Source organism: Pinus tabuliformis, chromosome 7 (assembly GCF_031772625.1).
Source record: "Pinus tabuliformis cultivar Carrire ecotype Pingquan chromosome 7, CPIR1, whole genome shotgun sequence".
Taxonomy (NCBI): domain Eukaryota; kingdom Viridiplantae; phylum Streptophyta; class Pinopsida; order Pinales; family Pinaceae; genus Pinus; species Pinus tabuliformis.
This window is the reverse complement of record NC_142293.1, coordinates 385,097,176-385,105,298: the sequence shown is the minus strand read 5'-3', so window position 1 is coordinate 385,105,298 and position 8,123 is coordinate 385,097,176.

Below are 8,123 nucleotides of genomic sequence, written 5' to 3'. Positions count from 1 at the left end.
TTGGCAATGAACACAGTGAGTCTAGCCACTCTCTTCACCTCTGGGGCACCCACCAACAATCCCGTCCGCGACCACCCAAGCTGGATATGCATAAAATTGATGGTTCTCACCCAGCAGCATGGATAGCATAAATGGAGCAGTATTTCAATCTGAATTACATCTTGGATAATGAGACTCAGCTTATGGTGGGGATCATGTACTTGGACAATGAAAGATGGAAATGGTGGTAATGGCATCAACATTACAATGGAAGGCCCTTGACTTGAGACACATTCAAAAAAGCTATTATGGAGCGCTTTGACCTTGACTCTGCTCTTTTGGGTTGTCTCACTAAGCTCTGACAGACTAGCACAATGGATGAATATATTACAACCTTTGAAGCCTTAGCTTTCCGCACTATAGGTCTACAAGATGAGTTCTACACGGAATGTTTTATCAGTGGTCTTAAAGAGGCCACACAAGCTCACGTCCAATTGCACCACCCTCCCACATGGTCGGAGGCTTGCAAGGTAGCCTGTAAAGTTGAACATGAGTTAGCAGCCCAGTCCAATCACCCAAATTTCACCTCCAAGGGTCGCCCCCCACAGGCTCATAGCACTACCCAAACACTTAAGGTTCAAAAGGTGTCACCTGTAGAAATGGCAAAAAGAAGAAAGCAAGGATTATGTTACTACTGTGATGAAAAATACTCCCCTAGTCATAAATACAAGAAGCCAAAATTCTTTCAAATTGATGCTACTGATCACAGCTCATCGGAGGAAGCCCCACCACTTGAGGAACCTAAGGAGGAAGAAGAGGACAACCAGAAGGACAATGTCCCTGATGAACTAGTTATTTCTCTGCATGCTTTGGCAGGGATTTCTTCACCTCAAACTCTCAAAATCAGAGGTTTTATTAAGCATCGCCCAGTAGTAGTCTTGATTGATAGTGGAAGTACACATAACTTTATCCATCAAAGAGTCGCAGAAGTAGTGCATTGTTTTGTACAAGTAGTTTCTAAGTTCCAAGTCCAAATTGCAGATGGGGGAACAATGAAATGTGATGGCCGCTGTGAAAAGGTCAAACTTGAAATGGGGCATTATCATTTGAAGACCCACATGTTTTCCATACACATGGGAGGGTGCGACATTGTCCTCGATGCTTAATGGCTTCACACACTTGGGCCAATCACAATGGATTTCCAGGAGTTATATATGAGCTTTAAGCAGAACAATCACACACATACCCTCCGCGGACTCTAGGCGGGAGCTCCCTCTATCATTAGCTCACATAGGATGGAAAAATTGTTAAAAAAGGGCCATCATGGAGTTATAGCTCAATTTAATGCCATCCAGGCCTTCGAAAGCAACTCTCTTCCGATTCATCCTGAGATGCAACAGACTTTAAACAACCATCCGCCAGTCTTTGACAAGCCTCATGAGCTTCCACCCTCGAGAGGGGAACATGATCATAGCATCACTTTGGTCCCAGGGGCCCAACCACCAAATGTGTGCCCATAGAGATATCCATTCGCCCAAAAGAATGAAATAGAAAAAATAATCAAGGAACTTTTGGAAGCAGGCATCATTCGTCCCAGCATTAGTCGTTATTCATCACCGGTGGTCATGGTGCTCAAGAAAGATGGGGAATGGCGTATGTGTCCAAACTTCAAGGCCCTCAATAAGTTGACAGTCAAAGATAAATTTCCCATCCCGGTTTTGATGATTTTCTGGATGAACTAAATGGGACTCAATTCTTCACTAAGCTGGATCTTCACTCAAGCTACCACCAAATTCGCATGAAAGAAGTCGACATTCCAAAGAATGATTTCAGAACTCATGAAGGCCATTATGAGTTCCTGGTCATGCCATTCGGTCTTTGTAATGCCCCATCTACTTTTCAGAGCCTTATGAACCACCTCCTCAAACCATATCTCAGAAAATTTGTCCTTGTTTTCTTTGATGACATCCTCATCTACAGTCGCACTTGGGCCGCACATCTTCAGCATGTAGATCTGCTCTTGCAACTGCTCTGCAAGCATAAATTATTTGTTAAGATGTCCAAGTGTTCTTTTGGCATGGAAGAAGTTGAGTATTTGGGCCACATTGTGGGGCGTGAAGGTGTCAGGGTGGACCCCAAAAATATCTAGCCAATGCAGGATTGGCCTCAACCTAAGACCTTGAAGAGCTTGAGAGGATTTTTGGGTCTCACGGGCTACTATCGCAAATTTTTCCGTAATTATGGTTGCATTACGAAGCCCCTCACTCAACTCCTCAAGAAAGATTCTTTCCTCTGGAATGATGAAGCACAACAGGCCTTTACAGCTCTAAAAAATGCCATGTGTTCCACTCTAGTCTTAGCACTACTCGACTTCACCAAATCTTTTGTCATTGAATGTGATTCTTTGGGTACGGGTATTGGGGCAGTCTTAATGCAGGAAGGTCGACCCTTGGCCTCCACAAGCCAACAACTAAGTGGGAAGAATCTGGCACAATCTACCTATGAGAAGGAGATGATGGCCATCTTACATGCAGTAGATACCTGGAGACCTTACTTATTGGGGCGACGTTTCCAAATCCGCACAGACCATCACAATCTTAAATATTTTTTGGAGCAATGCCTATCCTCACCACAACAAAATAAATGGCTCGCCAAAATGCTGGGATATGATTATGAGATCATTTACAAGAAAGGGCACAAAAATATTGTAGCAGATGCATTATCTCGCCAATTTGAGGAGGAAAGTACCCTGCTCGCAATTTCCCTTCCCATTCCAGAATGGATTGGAGAGGCTTGCAGGGAATGGTTTTCACATCCCTAGCTCTCCCAACTCATTACTCAATTGCAAGCGGATCCAAATTCCACCAAGGGATACTCATGGCAGGATGAGATTCTTCGCTATAAGGACAGAGTCGTAATATCACCAACATCCACCCTCAAAAGCTGCATTTTGGAGGAGTTTCACTCATCCCCCACTGCAGGACATTCAGGCTTTCAGAAGACGTATGCTCGCACTAGAAGATCATTTTTTTGGACAGGCATGAAAAAGGACATTCTTACTTTTGTAGCGGAATGCGATGTCTATCAGCGCCATGAAGGGGAGACAGTCAAAGCGCCGAGCACATTACAACCATTGCCCATCTCGACATCAATATGGATGGAGGTTTCTATGGATTTCATTACAGGTCTTCCAAAGTCAGGAAACAAGTCAGTCATCATGGTGGTTGTGGACCGACTTTCTAAGTATGCTCATTTTTGCGCCCTACCCCACCCTTTTACACCGACTTTAGTCGCTCAATCTTTCATGGATCAGATCTTCAAATTGCATGGCATGCCCACTTTTGTTGTGTCTGATCGTGCCCTGATCTTCACCAGTAATTTTTGGCAGGAACTCTTCAGGCTACAAGGTACCCAACTAAAACTCAATACTTCCTATCATCCACAAACGGATGGTCAAAGTGAAGTAGTCAACAAATGTTTGGAAACCTAACTTAGGTGTTTCACTTCAGAAAAGCAACATATTTGGGCACAGTGGTTACCTCTAGCTGAATGGTGGTATAACACCAACTATCATGCCACCACCAAAGTGACTCCCTATGAAGCAGTTTATGGTCAACTCCCTCCTTCCCCTACTTCTTATATCAAGGGGTGCTCAAAGGTACAAGCAGTGGATCAACTCCTACAAAATTGCGCAACCATGCTCACCCATCTTAGAGAGAATCTTCATCAAGCTCAAAACCACATGAAACAACAGGTAGATTAGCATCGCTCAAAACGCCAATTTCAAGAAGGGGATCAGGTTTTTTTGAGGCTACAACCATATAAGCAAACATCACTCAAAGACAAGGGTTGTCAGAAACTATCTCCAAAATTCTACAGACCGTATCAAGTACTTCAGCGCATTGGAGAAGTGGCCTACAAGCTATCTTTGCCACACACTGCAAAATCCATCCAGTTTTCCATGTCTCGTGCCTCAAGAAAGTGATTGGGAACAATTGCAGAATTCAAACCAGTCTACCTGAATTGGATGAAGAAGGGTCAATCTGGCTCCAACCTGAATAGGTCCTAGACACACGAGAACGGCACTTGCGTGGCCGCACGATCAAGGAAGTCCTCGTCAAGTAGAAAGACACCTCTTTGGAAGTTGCAACCTGGGAACCAGCCACTATTCTTCAGTAGTTTCCGCAGCTTCAGCCTTGAGGACAAGGCTATTCTTATGGGGGAGGGCATGTTAGGGTCCCACCCTAACCCCCTTATTTATGTAGTAGGATCGAGTCATAGTTATAGTTAAGTAAAGAGTCAATAAAGCCCATATTAATAATTGTAAGTGGTTAACCCGCATTTCATGACGGGACCACAGTTAGTTGCAAATGGGCCATGGTATTAGATAGATGGTATTAATAAGAACCATGGTATTGCATGTATGAGTCATATATAAAGGATAGAGACTCCCTGCAAGGAGCATCGTGTCTTATTTTGTAATCGGGCTCTGCTCTATTGGAGGTTTCCCCCTCGAAGAGGCAAGTGAACATTGCTTTCTAAATAATAAAATACTTGCTGTTATTTCTCACTGTTCTATGTTCTGGGTATATTTCTGCGCATATTTGGTATCCTTCTATGGTCTTGTAGGTTAAGAGCAGAACAGTGTTTTGGTCACTTAAACTATCGATCCCTTTAGAATCTATGTAAATAAAATTTGGTGACAGGTCTTCCAATGGTATCTTGCAGAGATGGTGTTTGTTCCAGATGTGTACTCAGAAAACATCATCGGGATAGTTTTGAAAAACGTGCATCTTGGCACGCCTCAACCCCTTTACAGCTTGTGCATAGTGATTTATGTGGTCCACTTCCAATTGTTTCATTCTCTGGCTACAAGTATTTCTTAACTTTCATTGATGATTTCTCCAGATGCACTTGGGTATACTTCTTAAAACTCAAGAGTGAAGTATTTAACATGTTCTTGGCCTTTAAGGACTTTGTTGAAAAACAATCTAGACATCAAATTCTTAAGCTAAGATCTTATAATGGAAGAGAATATGTTAACAACAAATTCATCAACTTTTGCACTGAGAATGGAATTCAAATGCAACATACTATTCCATATACTCCACAACAAAATGGTGTAGCTAAAAGGAAGAATCACACCTTAAAGGAAATGGCTAATTGTATGCTTCAATCTAAAGGACTTAGTCTTAATTTTTGGGCAGAAGCAATTAACTATGCAAATTACATAGTAAATCGCACTCCTACTAAGGTTTTAAAGAATATCACTCCAGAATAGGCATGGAGCTCAATTAAACTAGATGTAATTCACTTTCATGTTTTTGGAAGTGAAGCATGGGCCCATATTCTAGATGAGAAAAATAAAGCTTTAGAACCTAAGAGTGAAAAATGTATTTTTGTTGGATATTCTGAAGATGTCAAAGGATATAGACTTATTCCACTTAAGTCCAAAAATGTTATCATTAGAAAAGATGTAAAGTTTGCTAAAAATATATCGACCTACGAGCCTAGTTTAATGGATGTGCCACCTCTCTCTATCCCTTCTACTTCTAAAAATATTTCTTCTTCAGATGATGACAACGAGGATGACAATACTCCTCCACGTTCTCAGGATCCTCCTTCAGCTCCTCAACTTCCAAAATGAGTCTGTGCTACTCGGGATGCAGCAGGTGCTCTTGCCGGTGATCCTACAGATTAGCGACGTACACGTTCTCAGTTCCATAGAGCCTCTTCTTTACTGGCTCAAGCTTCAACGAATTATGATCTTGACACCTTTGCAGAAGCTTCAGGCCATCCAGATTGGGATGTAGCTATGAATGAAGAATATCATTCATTATTGGCAAATGATACATGGGATCTTGTTCCTCTACCAAACGGACAAAAACTTGTTAGATGCAAATGGGTTTACAGTACCAAGTATGGACCATATGGAAAAGTTGATAAACATAAAGCTCGTCTTGTTGCTAAGGGTTTTTCACAAGTAGAAGTTATTGAATATACTGAAACCTTCTCCCTTGTTTCCAAAATGAACTCTATCCGCCTTATTCATTCCCTTGTTGCCTCTTTCAAAAGGGAAGTCCATCAGATGGATGTCAAATCTGCCTTCTTGCATGGGGACTTGGATGAAGAAATATATATGTAACAACCTACTGGCTTTATACAAACAGACTCCAGTCTTGTATGTTAGCTTAAGAAATCCCTTTATGGTCTCAAGCAAGCCCCTCGAGCTTGGTATGCCAAGATGGATAGCTTTCTTTTAGAAAGTGGCTTTTCTAGGTGTCATTCTAACAATACTGTCTACACCAAGAAAGTGGGCAAGTCTCTTATCATCCTTTTTCTTTATGTTGAAGATCTTATCCTTACTGGTAGTGATCCCAACCTTATAAACCATGTGAAGTCCAGCCTTAAAAAGAATTTTTAAATGATAGACTTAGGACACTTGCATTATTTTCTTGGTCTTCAAGTCTTGCAATCCAAGGAAGGCATTTCCCTTTCCCAGTCCAAGTATGCCTGTGATCTTCTACACCATTTTCACATGGAAGACTGTAAGCCAACCCCTTCTCCCTTTCAGTTTGGAGCCAAACTTTCATTCACTTGTACTTCCCTTGAAGTTGTTGCTACCTTATTTCGTCAACTTGTAGGAAAAATTTTGTATCTGACCCATACTCGTCCTGATCTTTCCTTTGTTGTTGGCCTTATTGCTCGGTTTATGTAAAACCCACATGAAAGTCATTGGAAAGTAGCTAAAATAATACTTCGTTATGTTCGAGGTACAGTTCAGTTTGGGATTCATTACAATGCAAAAGCATCTCCTCTATTGGTTGGTTTCACTGATTCTGATTGGGCTGGTGACCCTGATGATTGGAAGTCTACTCCAAGTTATGTGTTTACTCTTGGTTCAGGACCTATTACATGGGCTTGCAAGAAACAAAGTGCCATTTCTCTTTCTTCAGCAGAAGCAGAGTATCGTGGTGTCGTAGAAGCTAGTAAGGAAGCCTTGTGGCTTCATCAGATCATGTCTGAGTTTGGCTTTCAACAGCAACATCCAACTACACTTTGGTGTGATAATCAAAGTGCCATTCAACTATGAAAAGATCAAGTCCAAAATCAGCGCAGCAAACACATTGAACTGCACATGCACTTCATCAGAAATCTCATTCATGGCCATGTTCTTGAAGTGCAATATTGTTCAACAGATGATCAAGTTGCAAACATCTTTACAAAGGCTCTCACAGAGGCGAAGTTTAGTAAACTTCGATCTATGGCTGGAGTTCAGGAAGTTGTCACTAAGGGGGGATAGGCTCTAATGACTCCTTACTTCTCCTGTTGTGTCATATGTGTACATCCTTCAATCCTATCCCAAGTTGTCCTTAAGTGGGGATGTTAGGATATTCCGACACATAGGAAATACTTAAGTATAACTTGGTCTAGTGTAGAGTTAGGTAAAGTGTGTTTCTTTACTATGTACTTTTGTAACTTACAATCTGACGGTCACAATATGTGGTGATCCGATGGTTCATTCTCTCCTCGTTATTACTAACACTTAATCCGTGGCTTAACACCCGATTGGTCCATGATCTCTATTTAAAGAGCATGGAGGGTCATTTGTAGGGTAACCGTTCATGAGAGAAACTTATGTAAATTTTCATTCTTTTATTAATAAATTGCCTGAAGTGACCACATTGGCTCAGGCCATGGATTGTTTCCGTCTTTGATGGTTTTAACCACGTCAAGAATATTGGTGTATTGATCTATGATCTATTAGTGAGTGGTGTCCTTTGGTGTTCTATGTGAGGAACTTACCCTATAAATTCCTACAAAGAAAATGAAAAGTCCTTAGAAAAGCTATGCATGTTATCACTACAAGAAACCAATCCATTGGGCTTAGCAATGCCCTTAGAAGAAATCTAAGCCAAAATTGGTTGAATTATTTGCTAAACAACTAGAGCCAAAATGGTGGGATTTGAATTGTTGTTCTCCCAGAGATCAAGCTGATGGAAATACAATTTTTCTTGACCCCTCTGAAGTTTCGAAAGAATTCAACCAAACTTCTGATTCTTTTATAGATGAATTTAGTGACTTCGAGCTACTAAATTGGGAGGGTGATAGTGAGCATGGATACTTCTCCAAACAAGAATTTG